Below are 18,693 nucleotides of genomic sequence, written 5' to 3' on the forward strand. Positions count from 1 at the left end.
AGACAACAGGAGAATGTCGTACCTGAATTGTAACACATAACTGTGCAGCTCATACTGGATCGTATCGGCTTTTCCCACGCTCTGTTACCTACAAAACACAATTATTACAGTCACAGTTACAATTCAGTCTTACAGTCATTAGCACATTGACTAAGTATTACATTTCAAGCGACAATGATACAAAACAAAGAATACAGAAATTGTGAAGAAAGCTACAGTTTATCATCTAACTAGGAATATTTATTCTTTCACAGTTTTCAACTGATTGATATGGTACCATTTAGCCATCTTGGCTCTCCCCTTTTTCCCAGGGAATTGCACCAGATAAACCGAAGGACTGGCCCTGTCAATAATCGGAAAGGGGCCATTCCACTTTGGTTCGAAGCAATGTTGCTTCTTCCCATAGTTTAGTACCATTACAACATCTCCCACTTGATACTCAAATGGCCGGACCTTCTTGTCAAGTATTTCTTTGCCTGGTTTTTTGATCTGCCTGTTTGTGTAGCTACAAACATGTTAGTTTGTTCTATGTTCTCTACCACCATTTCAAGCCATTTTTGGTTGGCAATTCCCTGTACTAAGGGTGTGGCTGAAGTGGTTAACAGATGGACTGGCATTTGCATTAGTCGCCCGGTCATAGCCTGGTAGGGTGAGATACCCGTTGTGCTATGCAGGGTGGATCTAATAGCCACTAGACACATTGGTAACATACTGGACCATTTGGCGGGGTGATCTGCACAAAATTTGTTTATCATAGTTTTCAGAGTTCGATTTCCTCTTTCCACTACACCAGATGATTGTGGGTGATGGGAGATGTGAAGTTTATGTGAGATACCCATTATCCATTGCAATTCGGTAAAAATTTGGGTGGTAAAGTGTGATCCCTGATCACTATTAACTTGAATTGGCACTCCCCACCTGCAGATCACCTCACCCAATAAAAGGTGAGCTGCTGTCAATGCTGTGTTTGTTTTACCATCCATTTAGTAAATTTATCAACTATAACCAGACAATACCGCAAGCCCGAAGGTCCTGTAGGTAAGGGCCCTATAAAATCAATTTGAAGGTGGGTCCATGGCCCATCGGGAGGAGGGGGACTGCGCAATGGTGCCCGATTAGCGTGGGCACTTGGATTGTGCTGTAAACAGGGCAGACAACGATTCACCCTATGAGTGACATCTGTGATGCAATCAGGATACCATGCAAATTTCCGTAGTTTCTGAACAGTTGCATCAGCTGAATAGTGCCCTCCTACCGGATGTGAGTGCAGGAGATCAAAAATTTCGGGTGCCATGGATGGGGGAACACAGACAACCGGGAGATCAGATGATAGCCACCGCATACGAGGGTTGAACATTAACAGGGGAGCAACTTCCCCAGACTGATCCGGAGCCAATTGTGTGGCCGTAGCCCATGGAGTGGGCTGAGGTAACGGACATCCATTCTGATGCCATGCAATAACAACTGCATAGGGGGAATAACTGGACTGGAGGGAAGGGAGGTCGATGTTGTTGAGTCTGTATGTCCCAGTTATGTTTAGGATCAATCACTGGACACAGACAACAAGAATAACTTTTAACAGGTCTTTACTATTCGAAGGTCAGGGCTGAACTGCCCAGCAAATCCTTGCACAACACTTATATACCGGTGTGGTCACCACCGGTATTACAGTATTACAGTATACAGCAGCCAAGAGAAAGTAGTACATCTCTTAAGGTAGTTCTCTTAAGGTGGAACAGGTTACATACACCACAATCCTCCCTTTTTAGCTTAACAGTTATATCCCCATTTAACATAACATAATAACATATATATAGATACAACTTCATGCAAAACAGTTCAAAGATTCAGTCTCTGAGGAGGCCTCCTGATTCGAGTTGGATAACGCCTTTCAGGGGTCTCTGATTCTCATTGCTGGGGTGACTCATCTAGTTGGTCTCTTATGGATTGGACATCATCATCAGGTACATTCACTTCTGAGGTAGATGCTTCAGGTTCACTAACTTCTTCCACGGTTGTCTCTGCCGTAACCATGGGTTCGACCCTTGTTCTCGATTCTACCAGTTGGTCAGCATGACGCCGTATTACATTTTCACCAATATCTACCGTGTACATCAGGGGTCCTTGTCTGGCCCGAATTGTTCCAGATTGCCATTTCTCGTTTTTATAGTCCCGGGCTAACACTGGTTGTCCTATTTCGAAGCTCCGAGTGGTCTTGTTATTTATATGCTGGAACTGTTTGTTTTCAACTTCCCTCCGCACACTTGGTTTTAACAAGTCCAACCTGGACCGCAACCTCCTGTTATAGAACATCATGGCAGGACTTTGGTTTGTCACTGCATGAGTGGCGTTTCGATATGCCAGTAGGAATTTGTCCACCTTGTGTTGTAGTGGAATCTGATCTTTGCTCATGGCCTTTATTGCTTTTTTAAACGTTTGTACAAATCTCTCGGCCAACCCGTTTGTAGCCGGATGATATGGGGCAGAGGTATAATGTTTCACCCCATTCTTCTTCATGAATTTCTCGAATTCATCTGACACGAACTGCGGTCCGTTGTCTGAACATATTTGTTCTGGCAATCCATTTCTTGCAAATATCGTTCTCAGCACCGCGATCGTCTTTTCCGAGGTAGTGGTAGTCATCTTAATCACTTCTGGCCATTTAGAATGTGCGTCCACCGCAATTAAAAACATGGAGTCCATGAATGGACCAGCAAAGTCAATATGTACACGTTGCCATGGGGTTGAAGGCCATTCCCATGGATGCAGCGGTGCAATCGGAGGTGCATTTTGCACTTTTTGGCACCCTGAGCAGCTTTTCGTCAGATCCTCTATCTGTTGGTCGATACCCGGCCACCACACATAAGCCCTAGCAAGGCTTTTCATCTTGACTCCCCCCAGATGACCTTCATGCAGTTCCTTTAGAACTCTCTCTCTTAACTTAGGAGGAATAATCACCCTTGTTCCATACATCAATGTTCCTTGACAGACGGACAGCTGTCTCGTCTTGCTGAGAATGCCGGTAACAGTGGATCACCATGTGCTGGCCATCCCTTCACTGTCACTTCGTAGACCCTGGACAGTGTCGGGTCGTTCCTGGTTTCTCTTTCAATACTTGCATTGGTGACTGGTAAACATTCGATGATGGTCGAGTGAAATAACTCAACAGGGTCAACCGTCGGTGCCTCCTCCTCTGTAGGTAGTGGCAGGCGCGACAGCCCATCAGCATTACCATGCTGCTTTGTACCTTTGAATTCTATCTGATATTGATGTGCCCCTAGGAAAAGGGACCATCTCTGGAGTCTCTGTGCTGTCATCACCGAAACACCCTTCTTAGGGTTAAAAATGGATACCAACAGCTGGTGGTCTGTCAGAAGCGTAAACTTTTGGCCCTGCAGGTAATGATTAAACTTCTTTACTCCCCACACAAGGCTGAGAGCCTCCCTATCTATCTGAGCATAATTGCGCTCAGCGGAGGTCAATGATCTGGATGCGAACGCAACTGGCCTCTCCTGGCCATTTGGCAACTTGTGTGAGAGTACTGCCCCAATACCATATGGAGAAGCATCACAAGCCAAACGAATAGGCAGCGTTGGGTTGAAGTGAGCCAACACTTCCTCTGAGGTGATCAATGCCTTGCTTTCGCGAAAGGCCCTCTTACAGTCCTCGCTCCACTTCCATGGTACTCCCTTCTGCAACAGAGCGTTCAGCGGGTGCAGCACCGTGGATAAATTTGGCAGAAACTTATGGTAATAGTTAATCAACCCTGGAAACGACCTCAATTCGGATACATTATCCGGAGCGGGAGCCTTCACAACAGCTTCGATCTTGTCAGGAGACTTATGAAGCCCCTCCTGGTCAATGACATGACCACAGTACGAGATCCGCTTCTGAAAGAATTCACATTTCTGGCGATTAACTCGAAGACCATATTCTTTCAATCTGGTGAGCACCAGTTCCAAGTTTGCAAGGTGTTCCTCGTCATCATCTCCTGTAATCAGAATATCGTCCAGGTAACATTGTGTACTTGGAATTCCCTGTAATACCTGCTCCATGGCCCTCTGCCAAATTGCTGGAGCCGATGCCACTCCAAAAACCAGTCTATTATACCGGTACAAGCCTCTATGCGTGTTGATCATGAGATACTGGCGTGACTCTTCCTCAACTTCCATCTGTAAGTACGCCTGCGCCAGGTCTATCTTGGTGAAGTGTTTCCCGCCAGACAACGAAGCGAAGATATCCTCAATCCGTGGAAGCGGATACTGCACCGTGTGAAGCACCGGATTAACAGTGATCTTGAAATCTCCACAGATGCGAACCTTCCCCGGTTCCCCCGGCTTGTTGCTCGATGAACACTTCATGACTGGAACAATGGGCATGGCCCACTCACTCCAGTCTACCTTAGACAGTACTCCTGAATGTTCTAGCCCTTCCAGCTCAGCTTCCACAGCAGGTCGTATTGCATAAGGTACCGGTCTGGCTTTGAAAAATTTCGGGTTTGCATGTTCTTCAACCTTGATGTTTGCCATAATTCCTCTCAGTGTTCCCAGTCCCTGTTGGAACACCTCTTTAGCATCGTCCAATATTCTGGACAATCGTTTAGGTTTGACATCTTTTGTACCGGAATCTACCGTTAGTGCTTTTAAGGAATGCCAGTCCATATTTATTTTCCTAATCCACTCCCGTCCCAGTAGTGGTGGACCTCCCTCAGGTAGCACATATAAGTCCATTCCTCGGCTTTCTTTGCCCTTGTGGACCACCTTTACCTCTATCTTCCCGATGGGGTATACTCTTTGCCCCGTGTATGTTTTCAATACAATCTCCGTATCCCGTAGGGGAATATGTGGGAATAACCTTTTGTAATCTTTCTTATTCATGACCGTCAATGCCGATCCAGTGTCCAATTCCATCTTCACTTGGACTCCTGCTATCTGAAGTGTGACCCAAATTGTTTGGAGGTCTGCTTCCTTACCAACATTGTGTACTCTTAGACTACCCAGTTCATTACTGCTGGAGTCTGAATCTGACTTCTGTTTGTTCGAACTGTTCTCTGTCACCTTGTGTACCTTTTTGTACTTTTCCTGCGGTGACTTTTTGTTGCTGGTCTTCTTTCCTGACCGGCATACTTTAGCTATGTGACCAAGCCTGCCACATTTTCTGCATTCCTGATTTTTGAACCAGCACTGGTTCTGATCGTGCGTTGTCTTTCTACAACGATAACATTTTACTGTACTCAAGACCATTTGATTGGTGCAGAGTTCCGGTGACCGTAGCTGCATTTCCGCAGTGCCTCTCGCTGCGGCTTCTTGCGATGCTGCAATAGTGACAGCTTTATCAAGCGTAAGATCATTCTCTTCAAGCAGTCGCTTTTGTGTTCCTTCTTTTAACAATCCACACACAAGTTTATCTCTCAGCGCATCTGCTAGCCCTGTTCCAAACTGACAGTACTTCGATAGCTTACGTAGTTCAATTAAAAATTCAGCGTTGCTTTCGTCTTTCAACTGCGTTCTTCTGTAAAATTTAAATCGTTCCGCTATCATCAGCGGCGTGGGGTTTAAATGATTTTTCAGGACAGTAACAATATTCTCGAAGGTCTGATCCGCCGGTTTATTTGGTGATAGAAGGTGCTTCAATAGCCCGTATGTCTTCGCCCCCATTGAGCTTAATAAGGTTAATGCTTTCTCATCATCTGGTACCTTATTTGCTTTACAATAAACTTCCATGCGTTCTACATACGTGGTCCAATCTTCAATATCACTATCAAAGGTATTAATGCTCCCATGTTTAGGCATCCTTGCAAGTTTTTAAATTTATTTTTTTCTTTTCAAAATGGCGGCTTCCCGCGCTTGTCTTCTTCCCCCGCCTACTAAAATGGCGGCTTCCCGTGCTTGGCAGTCTTTCCCACGCTCGTCTTCTTCCCCCGCCGACTACAATGGCGGATTCCCGCGTTTGCCTTCTTCCCCCGCTGGCTGCAATGGCGATTGCCTTGCTGCTGCCGTTCTCGCCTCCCCAGCGGTTCTCACTCCCCGACGCTGCTTTGCCTTGCAGCCCCGCTTGCAGCCCGGTCCTTTACACCGGCTGCGTTTGAATTCTCCGTGGCTCTCGTACCTTGAGCTTCTCAACTCCCCGACGCTGCTTTGCCTCGCAGCCCCGCTCGCAGCCTTAAGCTGCCCCAGTCGCTGCACCTCTCGGCCTCGATTGCAGCCCGGCCCTTTCTACCGGCCGTGGTCGAGCTCTCCACCCTTATTCCTCCGTTTTCCCTCCCCTACTCCACAGTCAACGCGGCCGACTTTCTACTCGTGTCGCTGATCGGCTTACCCACCACCGTGGTAGAAGGGATGATCACTGCCTGTCGCTGATGGAGGGCTTCGTGGTCAGAATTCTTTTTCTTTTTAACCCGGGTTCTCGATGCCTCCCGTGCGATGGTGCTCAGCAGGATGATGAGGGCGGATGCCTCTTCTCGACGCCCGTTTTGAGGACAAAGCTGCCTTGGATGTAAATTTGCCGCAGGGTAAGATCGGACTCGTCGCCACTGTTGAGTCTGTATGTCCCAGTTATGTTTAGGATCAATCACTGGACACAGACAACAAGAATAACTTTTAACAGGTCTTTACTATTCGAAGGTCAGGGCTGAACTGCCCAGCAAATCCTTGCACAACACTTATATACCGGTGTGGTCACCACCGGTATTACAATATTACAGTATACAGCAGCCAAGAGAAAGTAGTACATCTCTTAAGGTAGTTCTCTTAAGGTGGAACAGGTTACATACACCACAGATGTCCCCATCTTGGATACTCAAGACTGATCTTAAGGGAGGGGTAGGGGCTTGCCAGAGGTCACCGTTAACAGCGGCGTCCTTGGCAGCACGATCTGCCTGTGAGTTACCCTGAGTATGTACATCTGAAGAACGTGAATGGGACATTACCTTACCAACATAGACAGGGGCTGATCATGAATTTAAAGAGTCCCAAAGGGAAGCAAAGATGTGTGCATGGAGCAGGGTCTTGCCATCAACAGTACAAAAATTATTCCTAGCATACAGCAGTAAAGATAACAAAGTGTTAATCGCATAGGCACTATCTGACCAGACATTAACAGGTATGTCATGAGTAATTTGGATTGCTGTCACCAGGGCTGCAACTTCAGCATATTGGGCAGAGTGGGGAATGCATTTATACTTAAGTTCTCGGTCAGGCATGACTACTGCAAATCCAGTAAGGGGCTTTCCGTCCCTGTGATAGGATGATCCATCAATGTAGACATTCTGGGCGTCACTTAGCGGAGTAGGAGAGACGGAGTGATGGTCGAACTCCAGTGGTGGAAGGGGGCACTCATGGCTTCCCCCCTCATACAGTAGGAGCTGAGGTAGTAAAGTTGTCTGCCTTGGCGTTATTTCCAAATCTCTCTGAGTTAACAGAAGTGTCCAGTGACTGAGTCGGGCAGAGGAGACCAAAGTGTCCCCTGGTTTAAGTAAAAGATTCAAAGGGGTGTGGGGGCTATGTATAATCATTTTGTTCAGCCCAGTAATAAACGTGAAGTGTCTGACTGCCCAAAAAGTGGCTGGCAGATGTCGCTCACGCACAGTGAAATTCTTTTCCACGCCATTCAAAATACGGGAGGCGAATGCGATTGGCATAAGCTTACCCTGTACCTCTTGGCACAGAACAGCAGCAAGACTCTGATCGGTGGATCCCATCTCCAGGTGGAAAGGCTTCTCTCGGTCAGGGCTTGTCAGGCATGTGGCTTGCATAACAGCAGTTTTAAGGAGGGACACAGCTGTTGTATGTTTGGTGGTCCAGTCACGGGCCACAGTGTCCTCGTCACCCTCTAACAGTTCATATAATGGTTTGGCTAGCTCTGCAAATCTGGGAATAAATGAGCGCTGGTATCCCACTAGGCCCAGGAAGGAACGAAGTGCGGTTTTGGATGCGGGCAATGGTAAACGCTGAATCACCTCAATCTTATGCTGGTCAGGGCTGAGTCCCTTTTGTCCCACAGAAACCCCTAAAAATGTCACTTCTGGCTGTAACAGTTGTTCCTTTTTGGGGTTAATTTTCAGCCCAGCTTTTAGAAGACGGTCTAATAGTTCTTCTATTAATTTAATATGAGTCTTTTTGTCAGGCGTTGCAAGCAAAAGGTCATCAACATACTGCAGCAGGCAGTCGGGTCTCAAAAAAGGTATCAGTGCCTGAGCCATCCATTTGTGGAATATTTTTGTGGAATATAGTTGGGGCATTGTGAAAGCCTTGAGGTAAACATGTCCAAGTATAACTTTGATCTTCAAAAGTGAAGGCAAACTTGTATTGATCCTCTGACTTAACAGGAATACTCCAGAAGCCATTTAAAATGTCAAAGGTGGAGAAGCAGCAGCTACCTGGTGGAATCTGGGACAGGAGAGTGGGGGTCTCCCGAACAACAGGGGCGCAAGCTGGGGTTACCAAATTAAGCTTGTGATAATCAATTGTTAGACGCCAGCTATTGTCTGGCTTCTTAACTGGCCAGGTTGGAGAATTAGTGGTAAAAGTGCCAATGTGGATAACACCCTGCTTTAACAATGATTCGATAGTAGACCGAACATAAAGATTATTCTCAGCCGGAATGGAATGCTGCTTAACAGGAGGGTGGGAGGGTCCATTAATCTCCTCATCTCCCGACATCCTACCACAATCAGGTTTGGACTTAGCAAAAACCTCTGAAAATTTATGAATTATGTATTAACTATGGGGTCTTCAGTCCCGGGAAGGGTGAAATCCTCGGGTTTTTTAATTGCATATATCGAATGGGCATCTGAAATAGGTGTCAGTGGTCCCTCATTAAAGTGCCACCAAAGACAATCATCAGCGTAGTCGAGGACAGCAATGTGTAACTTCCGAGGATTCCTTTCTGGTCATGGGTGGTCATATATACAGTAGAGGGGACATCGACGGAATTCCCATCAATGGACAAGACTGTGGAGCTCAATCCCTGATTAGCTAACTGAGTAGAAGCATTAAAGCCAGAGAGATTTAGGGTGATGCCAGAATGGGAAAAGGGAGCGGGGTCATGTAAAATAGTCACGGCAGAACCGGAATCCACAAGCATAACATGGTGGCAGCCTGCATGATCAGTGGCCTGGACAAAAGGTCGTCTGTCCTCCCCGTACCAGACAGGAGAAGACGTGGTCACCGTGGAGGCCTCTGACCATCACTGGGGTCGTGAGTCTGGGAGCGCATCTCCACTGCGAGAAACAGCCTAAACGTTTTGCCCCCCTGCCTGACTGTGCTTCATGGCCTCAACTACTGCCGAAAGGTGTTCGAGCTGTTGCTGCACAGAGTTCAAATCAGACCCATTACCTTCACGGATTGGGGGTTGGTAGCGTGGGCCATTATTTGGACGTCGACTATTGCGGCAGTCGTGAGCATAGTGTCCGGGCTTATAACAGTTATAACAGATTATGTGGTGTTTGTCTCTCGACTGGGTTTGTGGAGTCAGAGGACCCTCCACTGCTGACACTTTGGACTCAGTAGAGGCGAGGGACGATTTAACCCAGTCCCAAGCCGAATGCAAGCATCCTTCAGATCAGCCCACAGGGTTCCCTGATGAACAGTAATACCAAGAGCGTCCTTTATGGGGGGTAAGAAGGCATCAATGAATATCAGCTTAAATCCCTCCATGTCCCAAAACTCTTGACCATTATAGTTTTTCTGGCACTGGTTGTACAAATCATACAATCGATTTGCAAAGGCTACAGGATGCTCGTTAGCCTTTTGCCGGGCGTCCCCATGGGTGAAATTAACTGCGTCCATGCCCAAACGTGAACAAACTGAATCCATAACATCCCACCACCCCTTACTTTTATCATAGATTTCCCGTGAAAGTGATATATTGAGTTCCCGTGAAATGCATGACAACAGAACTTGTTTTAAGTCTGTGAACTCTAACTCAGGGTGACAGTGACGGAATGTACCCCAATCACTTGCTAGGGCGACTGGGTTTGTCCCCCAGTTTATTGGCCCCATTTCTTCGGCTAGTGCTTTGCACTCTGCTGGGGTCAAACTTCTACTGGTAGTAGTAGTTACTTCCACATTTGGGGGCAGGTTGTAGGCTACAGAAGCAGTATCATTATCAAATTCATCATCCGAGGGTGTAGGGTCACCAAATTGGGTGGTAGTAGTGACTATATTAACCTGCTTAGTTTCTACCGGAGCAGTTTGTCCTGGATAGGGAGGCGGAGGCGCAGAGGGTGAGATGGGGTTATTATTGCACTGGGCTTTTCTTGTTAGATCATCCCAATTAATACTAGGATCCCCTGGTTTAAGGCGACTAACGGCCGCAACAGCAGCTGTTTGTCTCCCCAGCTTTCCCTTCAATTCCATAATTTTTAATTCGCAGTGAGTATGGTCAGTGCTCACCAGAGGGGGTTTTTCAAGTAATTCTCTCAAGGCTCCCCTGGCGTCCTCAAGTTGTGAGATCAGGGATTCATTTTTTATTTATAAAGTCTTGTTATCCTCAAACACCTGATGGTGGCGTCTTGAGGTAAGTCATGCCTCATCTGCCAAGGCTTGTTCTTGATGGAGAAGTGTACAGGCTATGACATGTCGGCCTTGCCAGTCCTGTAAGTCTCTTTCAAGTTGTGCATTTCTCTCTTTCAGGAATACAACTTCGCCTCCCAAGCGAACAGCACACAAGTGGGCCACGTAAGCCAGCCTAATTCTGGCTTTCTTAGCTTTGCATTTCTTCGCACCCACCTGGGAAGCTATCTCGCCCCAAATCTCAGAGTAACTCTTCTCATCGCCCTGCACTATTCTGATTACTGCTTGGGCACCCAGAGCCCCTAACTTACCCGAAAGACTGTTCGCAAACTTTTCTCTAAAATATGCATCTGCCATTTTGTTTTTACTTTACAACCCAATAAGAATGCCTAGTACCATTATAGAACAAACCCGTCCTCAACTCGTTTCAACCACAACAACTCTGTTGCACTCCTGGCTCGGCTCGCCAATTTGTAGAGATTCACGTATCTCTGGTAAACAGGATCGAGTGCAAACCAATATGGTGGGTATTTGGGCCTAGAAATTGAGTTTTGGCGCTGCCAGGGCTTTAGCGCCGGAAGTTAGTGCCGGAGCTAAGTCGCGCTGGTCGGGCCCAAAATTCACTGGTTCTGCGCCCAAACGGCTGCCGGCGCTGCTGAAAGCTGTTAGCGCCTGAAAACTGGCGCTATGCGCTGAATTTCGGCGCTATTCCGGCGCTGCGGCGCCCGCTGCGGTGCGGCAGGTTCGGGAAGTGCAGGCCTCCTCCTTCCCTTAAGGAGGAGCTGCCTGCACCCGGCCGCGGCCCGCGATAATCTTATTAAAAATGAGCCCGGCACCTCGGACAAGTGCCGGGCTTGCTTCTGTTCCGGGGGGGGGGGGGGGAAGTCCGGGGAGGGAGCTGCGGCCAGGCGGGCGGCGGGAAAGCGGCTGGCCGCCGCGGGGCCTTTAATGCGCCGGCGCAAACTTGTGCAAGGCACCTCTGCCAGAACGTTGCTTGCGGCTGCCACGGGCGAGGCGGCCGCAAGTCAATTTCGGCGCTGGGGCCCGTCACCACGGCAACCGGGACGCTGCGCACACCGATGACGTCATCGGTGCCGGCGCAGCGCTACCGGTCTACCGCGGCGGAAGGGCCCCAGGCAATTTAGGCGCCGGCGCCAATTGCAGCGCTAGGCCCTCTAGCGCCGCAAAATCGGCGCTAAGGGCACTGAATTTCTAGGCCATTGTGTTTAATCAGAGTTTAGGACGGAATATAACACACTAGTAATACAGCAAAAACATATGACCGTGACAAGCAGCTTGTACTGGACCCAATCAAACAGACGGCTGGCATGCGTGAACAGTTCTCTGGCTTCTGGCCTCTCTGTCTCTCTCTCTCTAGGGCCTTCGATGGTGAGCATGGGATCACTCTTAAAAGAGCGTTCGACCAGCTGTTTGGCTCTCCCTTCCACAGTCTGTGTGCAAGCCCTTGGGGTGTCACTTTTTATTCTCTTTTTAGGGGTGGGCCTGAGGCCAAGTTATTGACAAGACCATTTAACCTATAGATGTTCCTCCAAAACTTCATCAACCAATGACAGCTTAAGTTCTTTGTCTTGGTGTTTGGATGAAAGCCCTCCCCAACAGAGGGTCTCATTACTTCAACCTTTTTTTTTACATTTTGAAGGTTCCTCCATTGGAATCCATCTTATCTCTTTTTACTCTCTCCCCCTTAACCCAGCAAGTACAAGGCCCCAGTCAGAGCTGTCGCACATTAACCAGCCGCTATCTCACCATTTTGACCTTCACAAGTAAGGTCTATGATTTACTCCCTTTTTCTACTGTGAACTTTTCTCTCAGAACTTTTACATTCCCATGAATTATGGTTTCGCGCTGCTTTCAGTGTTCAATAGCTGTTGCTTTATACTTTTTTTTCCTTTCAAAAATACATAGCAACTTGCAGCTGTTTGGGCTATGTACATTTTTAGGCACCCCTAGTTTCTAACACTTTTGCTTCAGCCACCATCCCACTTAAAGCTGAGTATTTAAAAAAAAATAGCTTTCAGACTTTTTTCCGGTGTATGTGTTATGGAAATTCCAATGTTCTCACCAACAACACATGACAGGAGCTCACAAAGTTGTTTGTCACAAAGATTAAGACCATCTGTTTATCTGCCTCTGCAACCCCACCCCCCAATCCCCTTGTCCACCAAGCCAAACCTCTCCCAAGGCTCCCCGTGCCCTAGCCCTGAACCCATGACTTTCTCTAGTTTCTCCCTTGCCTCCTGCTCTTTCTATGTGAATGAGACCCACTTCCTGGTGTGCTTGACCCCATTCCTACAATACTGTTGGTCACTAATGTCCTATTAGTGTTTATTTCAGTATCACTGCACATAAGCTAAAAACTAAGACGAAAGGGCCTAAAAAGTGAATCTGTGGGCGGTAAACATAGAAACATAGAAGATTGGAGCAGGAGTAGGCCATTCGGACCCTCGAGCCTGCTCCGCCATTCAATGCGATCATGGCTGATCATCCAAATTCAGTACCTGGTCCCTGCTTTCTCCCCATACCCCAAGATTAATTAGATAAGATAAAAAACTATATGTGCTAGAAATTTCAAACAAAAACAGCTCAATCAGCATCTATGAAAATCAATAAAATTTTGGGACCAGAATTCTTTAGAACTAGGGGTTGAATAAAGCACCTCAATTAATAAGAACACAACATATCCAAGTACTTAAAGATACTGGTAAAATAAACTTACTTTTTTTAATTTGACGCACTTTCTTTACTCCAGATTTTTCCAGATCATTTAAAGTGTGTTCTAATAGGTGGTGCAGCAAGTTGGAGCATTGACATGTGGTACATAACTAGGAAATCGGTTTGTACTCACAATCGCACTCATGCTGAGTTCCTGATCTTAGCTATATTGATGTGAAGAAATATCTAGTGGACTCTAAATACTTTGCTAGTGGGACAAGAGAAAATCAAAGGAAGAGCCATCACCTACTTCCTAGCAGTTGAAGATACTTTGAAACAAAGGACAGTAGATAACCATATCTACATTAGGTTAACAGCCTTTCACTGATTGTCAATTACATGAGGTATTTATCCACAAAAGTACATCTGCAAATTACGGTGAAGACTTTCTATATGTATCTCACCAAATGTAATGGCTTGATTCATTAATCTGTGTCAAATATTTTGCATGACTTGTTAGACAGATTTCCATCTTTGTCCTGAAGTGTGAAAATTTCCCAGATTTTAATGTGCATTCCACACAACTGGCAGATACAGCAAGCAGTGATAGACCTTAATCTCACTTGGAGGGAACTAGGAGGTGATGGTGTTCCCATGACTCGCTGCTCTTGTTCTTCTCAGTGGGCGAAGCTCTAGGAGAGGGAAGTGCTCCCAACGTTACCTTGGTGAGCTGCTGTTTATCACACATACTGCAGCATAGTGTACCAGTGGCGGGGGTGCCAATGAAGTGAATACTCTGTCCTGGATTGTGTCAAGCTTCCCGAGTGCTGTTGCAGCTGTACCCATCGAGGCAAGCAGTGAGTACTCCATCACACACCTGACTTAGGGCTTGTAGATGGTGGAGGACTTTTGAGGCTCAGGAGGTAAGGCATTCATTCCAGAGTACCCAGTGTGGTGTATGTAACCTGTTCCACCTTAAGAGAACTTAAGCCTGTTCCACCTTAAGAGATGTACTACTTTCTCTGGCTGCTGTATACGTAATACCGGTGGTGACCACACCGGTATATAAGCACTGTGTAGTAATATTGTATTCAATATAGTCCCGAACTCCAACCAGTAAAGACCTGTTGAATTTACTCTCTTAGTCTGTGTAGTAATTATCACTATAACACACAGACTTAACAGTGGCGACGAGTCCAATTCTTACCCTGCGGCAGTTATTTCCACGGCGGCTTCGTCCACAGACAGGACGTCGAAGAGAGGTTTCCACTCTCATCACCCTACTGGAAGACACGTCGAGCGGCAGGCATCGAGAAACCGGAGTGCAGAAGACATCCTGACCTCGAAGCCTCCATCAGCGACTGTCAGCTTTCTTCTTCTACCTCGGTGGTGGGTAAGCCGGGCAGCGACGCGACAGAAAGTCAACCGTGTTGGCTGTACAGACGGGGCTGGGAAGACGGAGGAATAAGGGCGGTGAGATCGATCGCGACCGGAGATAAGGGCCGGGCCGCTTTCGAGCGAGAGGCGCAGCGCGGGGACATCGATCGCGACCGGAGATAAGGGCCGCATTCGGGCTAAAAGGCGCAGCGTCTGGGGAAACTGAAGGCGCGAGAGCCGCGGTGAAGCGGAGACAGCGTCGGGGGATGGTTGAAGTCCGCCAAGCGCGGGAAAACCGCCATTTTGTGGGCGGAGGACGATGACAAAGAGCGGGAAGCCGCCATCTTGGATAACATAAAAATACAATAAATTGCAACGATGCCTAAACATGGGAACATTAATACCTTTGATAGTGACATTGAAGATTGGGCCATGTATGTAGAACGCATACAAAGTTATTGTAAGGCAAATAAAATTCCTGATGCAGATAAAGCACTAACATTATTAAATTTAATGGGTGCGAAGACATACGGGCAATTGAAACACCTGTTATCACCAGATGAACCGGCGGATAAGACGTTCGATGAGATTGTTACTGTCCTGAAAAATCATCTAAACCCCACGCCGCTGATGCTAGCGGAACGATTTAAATTTTACGACAGAAGGCAGCTGCAGAATGAAAGCAATGCTGAATATTTGATGGAATTACGTAAGCTAGCAAAATATTGTCAGTTTGGAACGGGACTGACAGGCACTACGAGATAAATTTGTGTGTGGTTTATTTAAACAGGATACACAAAAGCGACTGCTCGAGGAGAATGAGCTGACGCTTGAGAAGGCGGTCACTATGGCAGCAGCACACGAAGCCGCAGCGAGAGGCATGGCAGTAATGCAGCTACGGTCATCGGAACTTGGTACAAACAAATTGGGTTTGAGTTCTGTCAAATGTTATCGTTGTGGAAAGACAACGCACGATCAGAACCAGTGTTGGTTTAAAAACAAAGAATGCAGAACGTGTGGCAGGCTTGGCCACATAGCTAAAGTATGCCGGTCAGGAAAGAAGACCAGCAACAAAAAGTCACCGCAAGGAAAATACGCAAAGGTACACAAGGTGACAAAGAACAGTTTGACCGAACAGAAGTCAGATTCAGACGCTAGCAGTAATGAACTGGATAGCTTAAGAGTACACAATGTTGGTAAGGATGCAGATCTCCAGACAATTTGGGTCACTCTTCAGATAGCAGGAGTCCAAGTAAAAATGGAATTGGACACTGGATCGGCATTGACGGTCATGAATAAGAAAGATTACAGAAGGTTATTCCAACATATTCCCCTACAGGATACGGAGATTATATTGAAAACATACACGGGGCAAAGAGTGTACCCCATCGGAAAAAGAGAGGTAGAAGTGGTCCACAAGGGCGAAGAAAGCCAAGTAATGGACTTATATGTGCTACCTGAAGGAGGTCCACCACTACTAGGACGGGAGTGGATTAGGAAAATGAATATGGACTGGCACTCCTTGAAGGCACTAACGGTAGATTCCGGGGAAACAGATGTCAAACCTAAACGATTGTCCAGAATATTGGATGGTGCTAAAGAGGTGTTCCAGCAGGGACTGGGAACACTGAGAGGAATTACGGCAAACATCAAGATTGATGAACATGCACAACCAAAATTTTTTAAAGCCAGACCGGTACCCTATGCAATACGACCTACTGTTGAAGCGGAACTGGAAACACTAGAACGTTCAGGTGTACTGTCTAAGGTAGATTGGAGTGAGTGGGCTACGCCCATTGTTCCCGTTATGAAACGTCCTGCGAGCAACAAGCCAGGAGATCCAGGGAAGGTTCGCATCTGTGGAGATTTCAAAATCACCGTTAATCCGGTGCTTCACACGGTGCAGTATCCGCTTCCACGGATTGAGGATATTTTCGCTTCATTGTCTGGCGGGAAACACTTCACCAAGATAGACCTGGTGCAGGCGTACTTGCAGATGGAGGTTGAGGAAGAGTCACGCCAATACCTCACGATCAACACGCATCGAGGGTTGTACCGGTACAATAGGCTGGTTTTTGGAGTGGCATCGGCTCCAGCAATTTGGTAGAGGGCCATGGAGCAGGTATTACAGGGAATTCCAGGCACACAATGTTACCTGGACAATATTCTGATCACAGGTGATGGTGATGAACAACATCTCGCAAACTTGGAACTGGTGCTCAACAGACTGAAAGAGTATGGACTTAGAGTAAATCGGCAGAAATGTGAGTTCTTCCAGAAGCGGATCTCGTACTGTGGCCATGTCATTGACCGGGAGGGGCTTCATAAATCTCCTAACAAGATTGAGGCAGTTGTAAAGGCTCCCGCTCCGGAGAATGTCTCTCAGTTGAGGTCGTTTCTAGGATTAATTAACTATTACCATAAATTTCTGCCAAATCTATCCACGGTACTGCACCCGTTAAACGCTCTTTTACAGAAAGGGGTACCATGGGAATGGGGCGAAAACTGTAAGAAGGCATTTCGCAAAAGCAAAGAATTGATCACCTCAGAGGAAGTGTTGGCTCACTTCAACCCGACACTGCCTATTCGGTTGGCTTGTGATGCTTCTCCATATGGTATTGGGGCAGTACTCTCACACAAGTTGCCAAATGGCACGGAAAGGCCAGTCGCGTTTGCATCCAGATCATTGACCTCCGCTGAGCGCAACTATGCGCAGATCGATAGGGAGGCTCTTAGCCTTGTATGGGGAGTGAAGAAGTTTAATCATTACCTGCAGGGCCAAAAATTCACACTTCTGACAGACCATCAACCATTGGTATCCATTTTTAACCCTAAGAAGGGTGTTTCGGTGATGACAGCGCAGCGTCTCCAGAGATGGTCTCTTTTCCTAGGGGCACATCAATATCAAATAGAATTCAAAGGTACGAAACAGCATGGCAATGCTGATGGGCTGTCGCGCCTGCCACTACCTGAAGAAGAAGACACGACGAAAGTTGACCCTGTTGAGTTATTTCATTCGACCATCATCGAGTGTTTACCAGTCACCAATGCAAGTATTGAAAGAGAAACCAGGAACGACCCGACACTGTCCAGAGTCTACGAGGTGACAGTGAAAGGATGGCCAACACGGGGTGATCCTCTGTTACCGGCATTTTCGGCAAGGCGAGACCAGCTGTCCGTCTGCCATGGTACCTTGATGTACGGGACAAGAGTGATTATTCCTCCCAAGTTAAGGGAAAGAGTTTTAAACGAACTGCATGAAGGTCATCTGGGGGGAGTTAAAATGAAAAGTCTTGCTAGGGCTTATGTATGGTGGCCGGGTATTGACCAACAGATTGAGGAGTTAACGAAAAGCTGCGCTGGGTGCCAAAAAGTGCAAAATGCACCTCCGATAGCACCGCTACACCCATGGGAATGGCCTTCAGCCCCATGGCAACGCGTACACATTGACTTTGCTGGTCCATTCATGGACTCCATGTTCCTAATCGCGGTGGACGCACATTCCAAATGGCCAGAAGTCATCAAGATGAATACCACTACTTCAGAAAAGACAATTGCGGTGTTAAGAACAATATTCGCAAGGAACGGATTGCCAGAACAGATCTGTTCGGACAACGGACCACAGTTTGTATCGGAAGAATTCCAACAATTCTTAAAGAAGAATGGAGTAAAACATTATACCTCTGCCCCATATCATCCGGCGACAAACGGGTTGGCTGAAAGATTTGTCCAGACATTCAAAAAGGCAATTAAGGCCATGAACGATGATCAGATTCCGCTGCAACACAAGGTCGACAAGTTCCTGATGTCATATCGAAACGCCGATCATGCAGTGACTAACCAAAGTCCTGCCATGATGTTTTATAACAGGAGGTTACGGTCCAAGTAGGACTTGTTAAAACCAAATGTGCGGAGGGAAGTGGAAAACAAACAGTTTAGGCATATTAACAACAAGACCACTCGAACTTTCGACGTAGTACAACCAGTGTTGGCAAGGGGCTATGGAAACGAAAAATGGCAGTCCGGAACAATTCGGGCCAGACAAGGACCTCTGATGTACACAGTAGATATTGGTCATAATGTGATAAGGCGTCATGCGGATCAACTGGTAGAGTCGAGAGCAAGGGTC

General features: G+C 47.0%; 1 long non-coding RNA gene across 1 annotated transcript in view; it reads right to left on the bottom strand.

The window, feature by feature from the left end:
• The window catches only part of LOC147117244 (uncharacterized), a 112,542-nt gene that overhangs the window by 46,781 nt on the left and 47,068 nt on the right, over positions 1-18,693 (bottom strand). Inside the window, exon 3 of the long non-coding RNA XR_015078403.1 lies at positions 23-88. This is a non-coding gene — a long non-coding RNA (uncharacterized LOC147117244). The remainder of the gene's footprint in view (positions 1-22; positions 89-18,693) is intronic.

The sequence above is a fragment of the Somniosus microcephalus genome, chromosome 5, assembly GCF_052327205.1.
Source record: "Somniosus microcephalus isolate GS21.2 chromosome 5, FLI_Smic_1.0, whole genome shotgun sequence".
NCBI lineage: Eukaryota > Metazoa > Chordata > Chondrichthyes > Squaliformes > Somniosidae > Somniosus > Somniosus microcephalus.